The 14,009-nt window shown below is 40.7% G+C and overlaps 1 protein-coding gene across 6 annotated transcripts in view; it reads left to right on the top strand.

The window, feature by feature from the left end:
- PAG1 (phosphoprotein membrane anchor with glycosphingolipid microdomains 1) overlaps positions 1-14,009 on the top strand; it is a 129,758-nt gene that overhangs the window by 67,233 nt on the left and 48,516 nt on the right. For all 6 annotated transcript variants that reach the window (XM_070630377.1, XM_070630375.1, XM_070630373.1 and 3 more), the window contains one exon: positions 13,217-13,311. The gene's annotated coding sequence lies outside the window, so the exon portion shown is untranslated. The remainder of the gene's footprint in view (positions 1-13,216; positions 13,312-14,009) is intronic.

The raw sequence follows: 14,009 nt of genomic DNA on the forward strand, positions 1-14,009 counted from the left end.
AAGTGTATTGTCTTTTACAGCTGTGTTAATACAGCTTTGGCTTTAGGTCAGTAAGGAGAGACAGAATGCAATGGAAAATGCACATGTGCTGTAACCCATCCATTCTGTGTCTGGGAATCTATCCTATCGATATACTGGCTCATGTACTGAGATGTACGTGCGAGAGTCATCTTTGTAGCATTGTTTCTAACTGGGAAAAGCCAAAAACAATCTAAATATCCATTGGCATGGAAATGTCTAAATATATTATGGTATATCCATGCCACTGAATGCTCTGTAGTTAAAAGGAACGAGATAACTCTTTATGTGCTAACAAGGAAAGTTCTCTTAGATCTGGTAAATGAATGTAATGAAACTGCTGAACAATGTCTAGTGTAGGGGTACCATATATGTAACAAAGAAAAAAAATACTTCTAGATTTTTGTCTTTCTAGACCTTTTTTAAGTGTTTGCCCTCAGCTCTAGCAGTGCCAACCCATAGGGAAGGAAATGGGATTGGGGCAATAAGGTGAAAAGAACTTTCATTTTTTATAATATATCTTTCTGTATTCTGTGGACCTTTTCAATGAGCAAGGGTTATAATAAACTGGAAATTTACTATGACAGACTTTTAAGGATTAGAACCCATGAGACTTGGCCAACAGCTGAATGGGATGAGCAGCTGGATGGAAAGGAAAGGATAAAGTGGGGGACAGAATAGAAAGGATGAAATGGGGGACCATGAATTCAAAACGCTCAGAAGCAAAAGGGAAACATTTTAAAGAGGGAGCTATTTTTTTAAATAAAACAAGCAAACAAAAAAAGACAAAGTATGTATCTTACTGTAAAGAGATCTATGGACTTAGTTTGAGAAACAGGAGGATTTATGCATCTTCAGCTACAACCAGCAAAGTCCTTCGGCATGGGAATGGAGAAGCAGCATGAGATGAGAGTCAGTTGTAGGAATTAGTGTTGGCCCCAGAATTGCTTCTGCTGAAGAGCAAACAAGACCACCAATAACTTACCACTAGTGAGCTACAGATTGCAAATCAAATAACACACACCATCAGGGATAGATACATATGTGTGGAATGGAAGGGAAACTCTTTCCCCCTTCTCTTTGTTAACTCATTTGTTCCTCTCATTGTCCCTTCCTTTCTCTCTTCCTTTTCTTATCCATCTTCCTCTTCTGCACACGCACCTGCATACACACATACACACCCGCCCCAGTGGTACAAATCTGCCAGCCTGAAAACAAAAAGTTAAAAGGAACTAATAGAAGACAACGAAGTCCAAATCAGATAAACGCCTCCAAATAATAATGAGGAAAGAAATTTTCTACTAGAAACATCATGTGAAAATCTCGTGGCCTACTTAGCATCAAAAATGTGAATCATGTAGGGGCTGGCCCCGTGGCCGAGTGGTTAAGTTCAAGCGCTCTGCTGCAGGCGGCCCAGTGTTTCATTGGTTCGAATCCTGGGCGCGGACATGGCACTGCTCATCAAACCACGCTGAGGCAGCGTCCCACATGCCACAACTAGAAGGACCCACAATGAAGAATATACAACTATGTACTGGGGGGCTTTGGGGAGAAAAAGGAAGAAAAATAAAATCTTAAAAAGAAAAATGTGAATCACATAATATTAGTGTAGCAGAAAGCCTGAAAAGCAAGTGACAGTAGTATTTCCAACAGCAGCTTTTATTTGCCTAGTGTTTTACTGCTTATGCACAAAAACGCTGTCATATGCATTATTTCCTTTGAGCCTCACATCAAGCCTGTGAAGAAGGCAATGTTTCCATCTCTTTAGGGAACGGGACATTGAGTCCCAGAAATGGGCAAAGGATGTAGAGTCGGGTCTCAGGGCCATGTCTGCTGACACCTCAGCTGTCTTGTATTCTACGACACTCTGGTGCCTGCCTGGCCTTAGCAGAATTTCCTTGGTGCCACACTGATTTGCCTGTCAGGCTAGACCTGTCAGATTTTATTCTTCAAAAACTTTTTGTCAGCTGTCCTAACTTGGAAGAATCACACCCATTACCAAAGGATGTTAATCCATGTTATTTATTGAGTGGAGCGGTCATTTGAACAACAACAATAAAAATCTTCATAAATAAAGGTGATAGATTGTGCCCTTTTTGGAGAGGGCACCAACAATAGTTTACAAAATAAAAATGCAGAATTTAACTTCAGAAATAATAAGTATTTCAGCATTCGTGGTGCTCAATATATGGAAGACTGTCATAAGCTGTGAGCGATGGAGGAAGGACCATAGAAATGGGGTTCTGATCCTAGCCAGGCTCCGGGGTATTTCCTGGTACCAGGGCCACAGATATTGGCTATACTTGTTCACAGGAAGAAATAGCTTTTAATTATTTCACTAATTCATCGTGTGCAAACCCTAGCTTCTCCATCTGAAGGAAGAAAGCAGAGAAATTGTTACTAAATATACTGCCTGTGAGAGGTAGAAGTGAAGTAAGGAAGTCAGTCACTGATAGATATTCACTTCCTAGAATTTCCAGACATAACGTTACACAGCTGCAACCTTCCCCCTAAAGTCATCAAAAAGCTCAACTGTACACGTGGGAGTGAGGATGTAAATTAGCACCTAAGATAAATTGAGAGCCACAACAGCCCCCCAAGAGTCTCTGGCTCCTCCAAGGACCGTGCTCCTGGGCTGAGACCCCCTCTCCCCTGCAGCCTCCGATTCGACCACATGAGCACCTGGTGAGTGGCGGAGCGAGTCTCTAGTCGCTCGTTCTATCAGGGCTGAGGTTAGTTTGGCTACAGCACACCTTTCTTATGTTTCCCTCTATGGTGGTTTTGTATGGATTTTCTCACCTCTACTACGTCTTAACTACAGGATAGTTACCATGGCAACACCTGTTGATGACAGACCAAAAAAGATGTAATTCTGCAGTGATGAAGCTGCTCCTGTTTTTCTTGCTTCCCGCTCTCCCAGTTAGGTTCACGGATGTTTTGTGTCATCTTCATTTCTCTGCTAGGGCAGATTGACATGGAAACTGCACTCAGCTGTTTCCATTTTATATGCTAAGATGCCACCGTATTACCTCCTGCAGCATTTGTTTGGTGATTTTTACCAACTATAATAGAGATCGTGTCTTTGTCCGAGGGAGTTCCAAATCTTTAAAGCCTGTTTTTCTCTCTTATTTCCTTCTCTTTCTGCTTCCTGTCTTACTCAGTCGATCAGATGGGCTCATGTTCCTTCTTTGACCAGACAGCCAGACAAAGGACCACAGTAGTAGAGCTCACATTTCACATCTCACTCAAAATGCCAGTAGTATGGAAATCTAAACAACTAGGAAAATAAAACCTGAGTTATACATAATGCCGTTTAGTTCTACGGTCAGGTTAAAGGAAATGCACCGTAGGTGTTAAATAAATGGAAGAGACCTTAAAAAAATAACAGTGTGCTAAAGAACATTCATGTACCGTCACTTGCTGATATCTCCTTATGGACACTTAGCGATATCATAAATAATCTGTATTTAAAGAAGCATTTTGATATGCCTGCTCTGGATGTGACATTGCAGGAGAATCTTCGGGTAAGATTAAAAAAAAAAAGAAAATGGTACCAGCCTTGAGGCCAAATCATCTGATTAGGGAAAACACACACCGGTAGCATCTGTGAAACATGGTGAAGCCACCGCCACAGAGCAGAAGGTAATGAAAAGTGGCCTGGGTTATGTTCATGGCTCAAACCCAGAAGGGTGTGATCACAGCTGGGGATCGGTTTCCTTATTGCTAAAATTAGTTGAGCTAAAAAATTGTGTATTTTGCTTTTAACTCTAAAATTATATTAACCCAACTCTGAAATATGCACAAGTGCTAAACAGCAGAACAGTGGACGGGGAAGCAGAGCGGACTTTTAAGCATGAATTTTGAGTGACCTTTCAAAGTCAAAGAAAAGCATGAATTAACCAAGCAGAGGAGTCAAAGAAAATAAATTAAATGTTCTATCATATCAATCTAAGTGTAATATGTCCCAATAAAGCAAAGAAATTCCTTAGAAATTTTGGTCAGTCCAAATTCTTAAGGCATCCTTTCAAGACTTGCCTCTCAATTAAAGAAAACTATTGAAAGTTTTCTCTTTAACTCTGCTTCATGTTGTTTTGGTTATTAGTCCCTCGATCTATTACAGAAAACAATGTTTAAAAATACAAATTCCCCCTTTGAAGTTGTGTCCTGAGTTATGTGAACTTCTATGTTATTTCAGCATTCACATGAATTTATAAAATTAAGAGATAACTTCAGAATAGTGGCTGGGCTGATGTGTAAGACTTCTTGATAAGAGAAATGTAAAGTAATGAGCTTACCTTGCTCCCCCTCATCTCTGTGCCTTGAAGTCAAGACTAATGTTAGAGAACTTGACCATTTTTTCATGTGCTGGCTCTGTGTTAGTTTCCGGGGGTTGTCATGATAAAATGCTACAGACTAAGTGGTTTCAACATCAGAAATTTATCACCTCACAGTTCTGAAGGCCAGAAGTCTGAGATCAAGATGTCAGCAGGGCCTTTCTCCTTCTTAAGGTGTTAAGAAAGGGTCTGTTCCAGCCCTCTCTCCTGGCTGCTGGTACGTCCTTGGGTTGTGGCAGCGTTACTCCAGTGTTCATGTGGCATCCTCCCTGTGTGAGTCTCTGGGTCCAAATTTCCCATTTTCATAAGGACACCAATCATATTAGATCAGGGGCCCATCCTACTGCAGTATGACTTCACTTCAACTAATTATATCTGTGATGACCCCATTTCCAAATAAGGTCGCATTCTGAGGTCCCAGGGCTTAGGATTTCAACATATGAATTTGTGGGGGGTACACAATTCAACCCGTAACAGGCTCAGAAAGGTAGCACACTGGCGTGCAAACACACACATGCCAAGTACAGTATTCTAAATGTGGCCACCCTGCAGAGATGTCGCTTGGTAGACTGGGGTCCATCCTGCTCCCTTCCATTCTGCTGAACACACCGTGTCTTACGAATCATGAAAGAGCTAACATCTGCCAAGCACTGGCCGTTGGGAGGCTCCTGCCAGTGTGCTCATGCATCCATTAGTTTGTGCGTTATTTCCATTCAAACGAATCTCCTTGACGTTCTCTGGGATACTGAGCATGACATCTCACTAAGTGTCCCAGAATTTCTGTAAAGTTCAACTTAGTCATCTAGTAGTTATTTTCCATCAGAGAAATAAGTGAAATGTCATACGTATGATAGCATCTCATAAAACTAGCCCCAGGTCGTAAGAGAATGGCCATGTGGGTATGATGTCAATGGCACAGTTCTGGTGTGGCATCTGCAGATAGTGGTGAAAGTTTAAGATTGAAGCAGTCAAGTGTGTGTGTGTGTTACTCCATATATATAAAATATGTATTCTCTCTTATACACGCTAATAGAGAGAGAGGTGGATATAGATCTATAGTCTGGAATACATATACTTATATATACATATAGAGAAAGAATGGGGACACTAGAAAATTGCTTTGTCTCATATGGTCCATCTACAAAATACCAACCTACCCCGCCCTCCCCACCACACCCCTACACACCCCTCTGAAACTCAGACACTTTACAGACAACAATCTTTCAGCAATGTGGAAAGCTGCCAGGAAAATAACCAGATCTTAAGTGCGTCTCCTCCTCTGACCCCACAGGCAGAGCCGTGGCCTCAGGTCAGCACACACAGCACAGCCAGGTCTGCAGAACCTTAAGAACAGAAGGGAGGGCCTTTTCTATCCTGAAGTTACTCTGTGGCTGGGACTCATAACAGTAAATAAGTTTCTATAAATTTTTGAATCTCAAAGGCGTATGTGGGCAAACTTCAAGTTACTGTCTGACCCCACACTTTCCTCCGCTTTCTGGGCAAGGGGAGGTCTTCCTTGCAAAGCCCCCAGCCCACACTTATACACCATTCACACAACTTCTGGAAAAACTCAGCGATCAGCAGCCCTCCAACTCCACCAACCCTTGGGTGGTCCCAGGACTAGATAAAACAGAAGCTGTTCCTCATCAGGAAGTGTCTGAAGGCTGATCTGAGGCTCTGTGATGGAGAAGGCAGCGTGCCACGTGGCTCTCCGGTTAGGTACCCATTAGGAGGCGAAGATAAGCCAAAGCTACAGACTCTGTAAATGGCAGCCTGAGTCCGAGTCCAAAAGACAGCTTCCCAGATGCACAGTGAGGAAAGGACTGGAGTAATATTTACTTTTTGTTCTTTGTAGCGAGGAAATAGCATTGAACAGTAAATCAGGAAATGAATGAATGAATGAATGACCCCCTTGATTGCCCTGGTTATTGTTCCATGTTTATTTACGTTGCCTAAAGAAGGGTTTTTAAAATATTTTACTGCCAATTCATAAACTAGTACTTAGAGGAGTCTATTTCTCTATTTTCTGTTTGCTAAAGCAACATTTTTATTCTGAAGCTAATTTTTTTAATGTCACTGTTTTTGCTACCTTGCTTTATGTTCCGATGTCTGAGAAGCATGCAACTTTCCTTAAATACATTGAATTTGCATATTGTAAGCTATTCTATTTTTTGCCAACAAGAAAGGGTGTTTTTCCTGTTGAGTGCTTTGGTCATTTTGATTTTTTCTCTGTTAATACTGAAACTGCAAAGAATTCATGTTCAAGCCTCGCACAGGAAGCATGCTTACGGATAAGGCTTATAGGAAATCGTGTCATTTTAAGCCTCTTTACAGGTAACAATACTACAAAAAGAAGGGTTTGCTAATAAAATATCATTTGTAAATAATTTGATATATGTAATATAATTATGTCTATGCTTACTTGGGTTCTGTATATTGTAGATGGTATAAAGATACATGTTCAAGGATTTTTATCATTGGCTCCCTAGAATTCAAGAGAAATATGTTCTTGGAACGGGGATTATTTTCATAAACTGCACCATCAAAGAGGATTTTCAGAAAGAATTATTTTTCCAGTGTCATAATCTTTTTGAGGCGTAAAAAAATTTCGATTTTTTTTTTTTGGCCTTCATCTTATCTTCATCATGGCCTCTCTTTGGCTCCTCTGTGAACTCTCCTTTCTTGCCTCTTCCATTTTTCTGTTCTCCATAAGGAGAATAAAACCCCAGAAAACACTCTTTTCTTGATGGACTGTTGCTTTGCATACATCAAGGACTGCAGCTGTTAGAGTGTGTGAAAAATGAAGCAGGAGACATCAGATGGCATGAAGACTAGAACTGTTAGCTCAGTAAATACCAGGACGGCTGACCGTGGGAGCTAAAGCAGCTGGGGGGAGGAAGACAGGAGAGGCACAGTGGGGAGAACCAGCGGCCAGCAGGCACGAGGCAGCTTAGCAAGGGGAGAAGTGCAGCCCGAGTGAACAAGACCTCCAGGAGGAGGGCAGAGGGTGCACTGTGAGTCCTGTTAATCCACCATGGCGCAGACGTCATAGCCCATACGCATTGTCTTTAGCTATGCCTTTAATTGCCGTACCATCGAGCATATCTAGTATTATTTTCTTGCATGATTACTGTGAAGGACTGAATATTGAAATTTTAATGGAAGGAAATGTCTGTCCTTTGAGCTTGATCTTTATTATATTGACAATTTATTAAACCCATTGTAGAATTCAGATGGATTAATAAGAAATAGTATGCATTCGTTTATAGATATGTTTTGGTTTTGTTTTGTTTTTTAACCAAAGGGTATCAAATTGCTAACATTTATCATTTGGACAAATGGGGGGTGTGTATAATTAGCAGAATTAGTAACTGGGTTGGTAAGTATATCCAGAGGGAACTGATTAATAAATTGCTCTCTTCCTGGAGAAGGGCTTCTGGTATTGGAAGCTAACCCTGTCCTAGTCAACATTAGGCCTCACTTGGGTACAAGTGTATAAATGCATGGCCTGACGCTGGGAGAGATGCTAATGTAATAACCAGAGAGAAAGAGAAATCAAGAACATCTTGACATTTAATGCAATGACCCAAATCTAAGAGGCAGAAATGGCACAGGGGTGATGTAGGCACCTCACCACCATCACTACCACCAATTAAATTGCAAATGGGCAGTAGGCAGAGATGTGGTTAGCAGCAGCACATATGAAAGATGGTTAGACTTTGTTTTAGTCAAGTATAAGATTCGTACATGCCAAGAGTGTAATGTAGCTGGTGAAAAATCTTCTGTGATCTTAGGCTTTCCAAATAAAAGTATAGAATCTAGACTGACACGCGTACGGGTCCTGGCCTACTCTTCACTGATGAAGTGCTGCTTCCTCTGGAGACTTGCCTTTGAGCTTAACCATTTTGAAGAGAACAACCAACAAATGAGAGCATTAGCCTCCAGCTGGTCTCCTCCTGCCTCCCCGCTCTCCTCCCCTCTTGCTCCCCTTGCATGCGTCATCTTGCCCTCCCCAAATCTGAATTTGTTCTGACTAAAGCAGGAAATGCTTAAGATTTTTAGACCTCCCCACAGTCCAGTGGAGCATATCACTAATCGTGTTCTGTTTGTGCCTTGCCCACAGTAGAGTCTTGCTCAATGCTGGCTGAACTGGTTTGTTGAATTTTAATCTCCACCATGCTGAGAATGGTGCTGCCCCAGTGCTGAGCACTGGGATGACCGTTGCATTCCAAGTGGCCTTTATCGCCATCCAGATGTAGGATCTGTTATCCCAGGAATGATTTCCAGGTTCCCACGATACTTACTCCCTGACCTTCCAAGTTTCAGCTCTTTCTCTTCCTGTGTATGTAAGCATCTGGGACTCAGTACCTACTTTGAGTACCGTGACCTGTCTTCGTCTTGCCAGGAGGTCTTCTCAAGAATCATGTCTCTTACCCTGAGTCACTGCACAGTGGCTAGATTCTGTAGCTGTGATCAGACCTCCATGATGGTAATGGACCACCTTCCTGACTTCACCAGCCTATTGCTCTCTGCCGATAGCTTTGCCTCCCTGTGATAGCTGGGCCCCAAGAATTCCCCTACCACCGTCATCAAAGCCCAGGTGAGGATTGTTTCCTCAATCAGATCAAGGTTACCTCGTCTGTTGGATGTCATGCCTGGTTCCTAGGTTGGGCTTTGTAGCTGGATCAGGCTCTCAGCCTGCTCTGTTCTTGTGAGCAGGCCTGGCTAGCTCCCAGCTCCCTTCTCCGTACAGCCTCTGTGCTCTGTTGGAGTTACGGTAGGTAGGACTCAAAACTATAGTCTTTGAAATGGAGAAGGGAAGGCTCAAGGAGAGGGAAGAGGGACTTCTTTAAATAGGTGTCTTCAAGTATTTGAAAGGTCGCCATGTAGGGAAACTACTGGACTTGTTCTGCATAGCCAGAGAAATTAGAACCAGGACTCAAATTAGGTTGAAGCCACTGAGCTACTGGGATGCAGAAGAGCATTCCTTACCTCTAGTTCAAACCTAACAGCACTTCCTGGAGATAGAAGGGGATTCCTTCTGGAAGCCCTTCATTATGGAAGGGACTCCAGCATCGGCTGGATTAGCAAGTCTAAGTTTTGTTTATTGGTTTGTTTCTGTTATTGCACGAATAAAGGGTTGTGTTTACTTGGATGGCATTTGGCTGTGGTGATATGGCAATCGTGAGCGACCTGCAGTCCTATTCCTTTCTCTGTCTTCAGGGACACAGGCGAGTGAGAGTGGCTTTATTATAGCAATATCCTTGAGTCTACTCTGACATGTTCAAATTAATCCACTCAATCAGTGAATATTGAGTGATTCATTCAGTGCTCAGTGCTTCTAACTGTTACGTTTAACCAAGTTCTTTTGACATTGCACTTATCAACTGGGTGTTCCAGACATTGTCAAAAGGGTTCAAGTATCCGCTGGGGTTGATTTATAGATTGCCTTTAAATTTCTTTTTATATTTGAGAATCAGTGGTTGAGCATCATGATTCTAGTCTCATATTGAGTAGATATCTTGCCTCTAGGTATGGTTTTTAAAACTCAAACGTGAGTCATGAGGATGAAAGGGGACCTGAAGGAACATTTGGTCCATGCAGAATTTTACTCAGGTTGTCTCTGTCAGAATGTGATAGTTGGCAGTGGACCCAGGCAATCCTGTTTCAGTGCAATGACCCCAGGGATTCCAACTAGAATTATACTTTGAGTTGCCATCTTTCTTTCAGATTGAGCTGGAAAATGACTGACATTATATTGTCCACATTCCTTGGAATATTTTTTTTTTTTGGTAACACCGTTATGAGATAGAATTCAGCTACCATACAATTCATGCATTTAAAGTGTGCGATTTAATAGTTTGTAGTATATTCACAGTTGTGCAACCATCACCACAATCAATTTTAGAACATTTTCATCACCTCAAAAAGGAACCTCACACCCCTTAGCTATCATCCCCTAACCCTAAACAACCTATATATTTGCCCATTTTGGACATTCATGGAAATGGAATCATAATATGTGGAGATTTTTTGTGACTAGCTTCTTTCACTTGGCATGTTTTCAAGGTTCATCCATATTGTAACATGTGTCAGTGCTTCATTCCATTTTATGGCTAAAAAAATGTGTTTTTAGATGGATATCTCATATTTTGTTTATCCATTCACCAGTCGATGGACAGTTGTATTGTTTCCACTTTGGGGCTACTGTGAATAATGCTGCTATGAACATTCATGTACCAGTTTTTGTGTGGGCATATGTTTTCATTTCTCTTGGTGTATCTAGGAGTGGAATTACTGGGTCATGTGGTAACTCTGTATTTAACTTTTTGAGGAACAACCAGGGTTTTTTTCAAAGTGGCTGTACCATTTTTACATTCTCGTCAGCAGAGTGTGTGTTCCGATTTCTCCACATCCTTGTCAACACTTGTTACTATCTTAGACTTCTTGATTATAGCCATCCTTGTGAGTGTGAAGTGGTATCTCATTGTGGTTTTGAGTTGCGTTTCCTTGACGACTAATGATATTCAGCATCTTTTCATGTGCTTATTGGCCATTGCTTATTTATTTGGAGAAATGTCCATTCAGATCCTTTGTCTGTTTTTTATTGAGTTGTCTTTTTATTATTGAGTTATGAGTTCTTTATATATTCTAGATTAAAGTCCTTTATCAGATATGATTTGCATATATTTTTTCTCATTCTTTGAATTGTCTTTCCCTTTCTTGATAGTCTCCTTTAAAGCGTACGGGTTTTTAATTTTGATGAAGTCCAATTTATCTGTTTTTTCTTTCATTGCTTGTGCTTTTGGTGTTATATCTAAAACTTCACTGCCAAAATCTGAGCTCATGAAGATTTACCCCTATTTTTTCTCCTAAGAGTTTTGTAGCTTTAGCTCTTAAACTTAGGTATTTGATGCATTTTGAGTTAGCTTTTTTATATGGTCTGAGATGAGGATCCAACTTCTTCCTTTTGCATTTGGCTATCCAGTTGTCTCAGAACGTTTTGTTGAAAAGATGATTCTTTCCCCATTAAATAGTCTTGGCATCTTTGTCAAGAATCAGTTGACCATAGATATATGGGTTTACTTCTGGATGCTAAATTCTATTCCATTGATCTATATGTCTGTCCTATGTAAGTACCACATTACCTTGTTTCCTTGGAATATTTTTAACTCATGGAATGCATCTTCTGAAAATACAAAATTATGTGCCACTCTTATGTTATTAAATTAACTATCAAGTCATGTGTTCACTTTTTAAATCAGACTCTTTACTCCTATCTAGTAATATGTGAAGTATATGCAAACATATTATTTCTAAAATACAGATTAATAAGATTTGGCATTTTAAGAAAAATGTTTATTCTTTTCAGTTTAACTTTTTACTGTAGCAGTTCGATTTAGATAATCAATCTTGCTCATATTTCTAATGAGTTCAAAAGAGTTCCCTGGGATTGAGCATGACTGCACGAGGAAGTAGAGAGGTTTGCAGTTGGCATCCACATCTAAACAGATCTGTATGGCAGGGGTTCAGGAGGAGGTTTGGTTCGGAATCTAATGAAAGATTGAAAGATGGCTTGGGAAAGGCTCTTGTGTGTCAAGCCCTTCACCCAGTGAAGGCCTGCCCTCTTAGTTTGCATGATTGACAGTGGAAAGACCTGGAGTCGGGTGGGAGGAAGACAGCCGGTGATTGTGTGTCTCGTTCTAATCTTTTTAGATGTATTAAAAAAAGAAAATAATAATGTAGCTGAATGCAGTGGCAAACAAAAGGCAGCCATTTCTCCCTTGGTAACTGTCAGGAAAACAATAGGTGTACCTGAAGATAATATGAATAATCTGCTGACTCTGCTGTGAAAGCAAGCAACGCTCAGTCTAAGGTGATGATCTGTGGTCCTGATAAAAGAACATCACTAGGTGCAAATCTAGAAGGCTCACGTTCTGCTCAGTGTGTTATATTGCAAATCAGGAATTGTACCTCCGTCTGTTAAAATAATTGAGAAGTTCTGAATCTTAGGCAACAGCCAAGATATTCTCCTTAGAGTATAAACACATTCATTCATTCATTCCATCCCCCTCCCCTCCCCTCCTCCCTCTCACACTGCACCTATCATGGTGTCTTATGTAAAACAGAGGTTCAATACAGGAGATATTTATTAGAGGATGCAAAGAGAAAGGGAGAGGAAAGGAGGATGGAGGAAAGGCTGGGCACCAAAATAGAGCAAAGCCAGAGATGGGATGGGACTGAGGAGCGCCGCCGAATCAGGAGGGCAATCGAGGGAGGTCATCCCTGTCCTCTCCTCCGTTTCTGTGTGTCTTCCCCCTTTCCACAGTGGAATGGATGAAGACTCGGATCAGGGGATCTTCGTGTCATTCGGGTCACACACTATTCGTGCTGTACCAAGAATCTCCTTTTATTAAGACATTTTCACAGTTAAGTCCCAGCTTACTGTACCTAAAAGCAAAAATACTCGCTTCATAGAAATCACTTGTTTTATCTCAAATTCAGATAACCGTTATTTGATTGCTAATATTACAACACATAGATTTATTTGTCATAAAACTAGGAAAACTATGGAAAGAGCAAGTAAATTGATGTGTTTACTCAAATTGTGTATTTAAATAAATTTTTTTCAATTGTGTATTTAATTAGACATTGACGTGGCTGTTATTTTAGAGAAAATTTTTCATCTATTCACTACTGTTTGAAGTTTTTCCTCTACTTTGCAGCTGCTTTGTTCAGGACGGAATATAAAGCTCAGTGTTTGGCATAAATTTGCTAGCATTTCCACAGTGAACTCCACAAGTATCTTTACAGTCTATATCCATCTGCCTTTTTTTTCTAACTTTCTTTCTCTTTGGTTATAGGCCAAGAAAGAAGAGAGAACTCTCAGCAAACAACATTTCAAAGGGAGTACATTGCCAGAATTTTGAATATTTATTTCGACAGACATTTCTCCAAGGTAAATATTACCGTTGTACCAATAAGGGGGCACATCCTTAGAATCTGCAGACTGCAGTGGTACTGCCCAAAGGCCTAATTGTGTAGTCTAATACAGACCCAGAGTGATATGAGAGAAAAGAGAGGGAGAGAGAGAAGAGGGCAGAGCTGTTTGAATATCCTGCAGTCTCTTCTAAATGTGTTACCGGGAGAATGCCATCAGAATCTGGAGCTCATTGAGCTGTACTAAAAATGTGTGGGAAAAAGCAAGGAAAGGGGAAGCCATATTTTTTCTCTGCTTGTTGCTCTCTCAGATATTCATGAAATCAAAAGGCAGTGTGGTGTGATTCCAAAAATAGCATTTCTTCTTCTAAGAGGAAGGCGTTGGGTAATTCCTTTTAAAGGTTAAAATAGAAGATATGCTGTATTCATGTCACCAGGAAAAAAAAAACTCTGAGTCATAGTATTTTAGACCAACTAAGATTTACAAATATGGAAGATTTTCAAGAAATCCGTGTTCTTCTTTTATGAAAGCACCTATTAAGTAAGCTTTCATTGGTTGGTGACAAATCCTTCATGGAGTTCTTCTTTCAGAAGATTATATCCTTAATGCCTCTGTTAGGAGGAGGTGAGGAGGTGTGTGTTTGTGAGAGAGAGAGAGTGAATATGAGAGAGAGAGAGAGAATGAATGAATATGAGAGAGAGAATGAATAAGAGAGA

The sequence above is a fragment of the Equus przewalskii genome, chromosome 8 (genome assembly GCF_037783145.1).
Source record: "Equus przewalskii isolate Varuska chromosome 8, EquPr2, whole genome shotgun sequence".
NCBI lineage: Eukaryota > Metazoa > Chordata > Mammalia > Perissodactyla > Equidae > Equus > Equus przewalskii.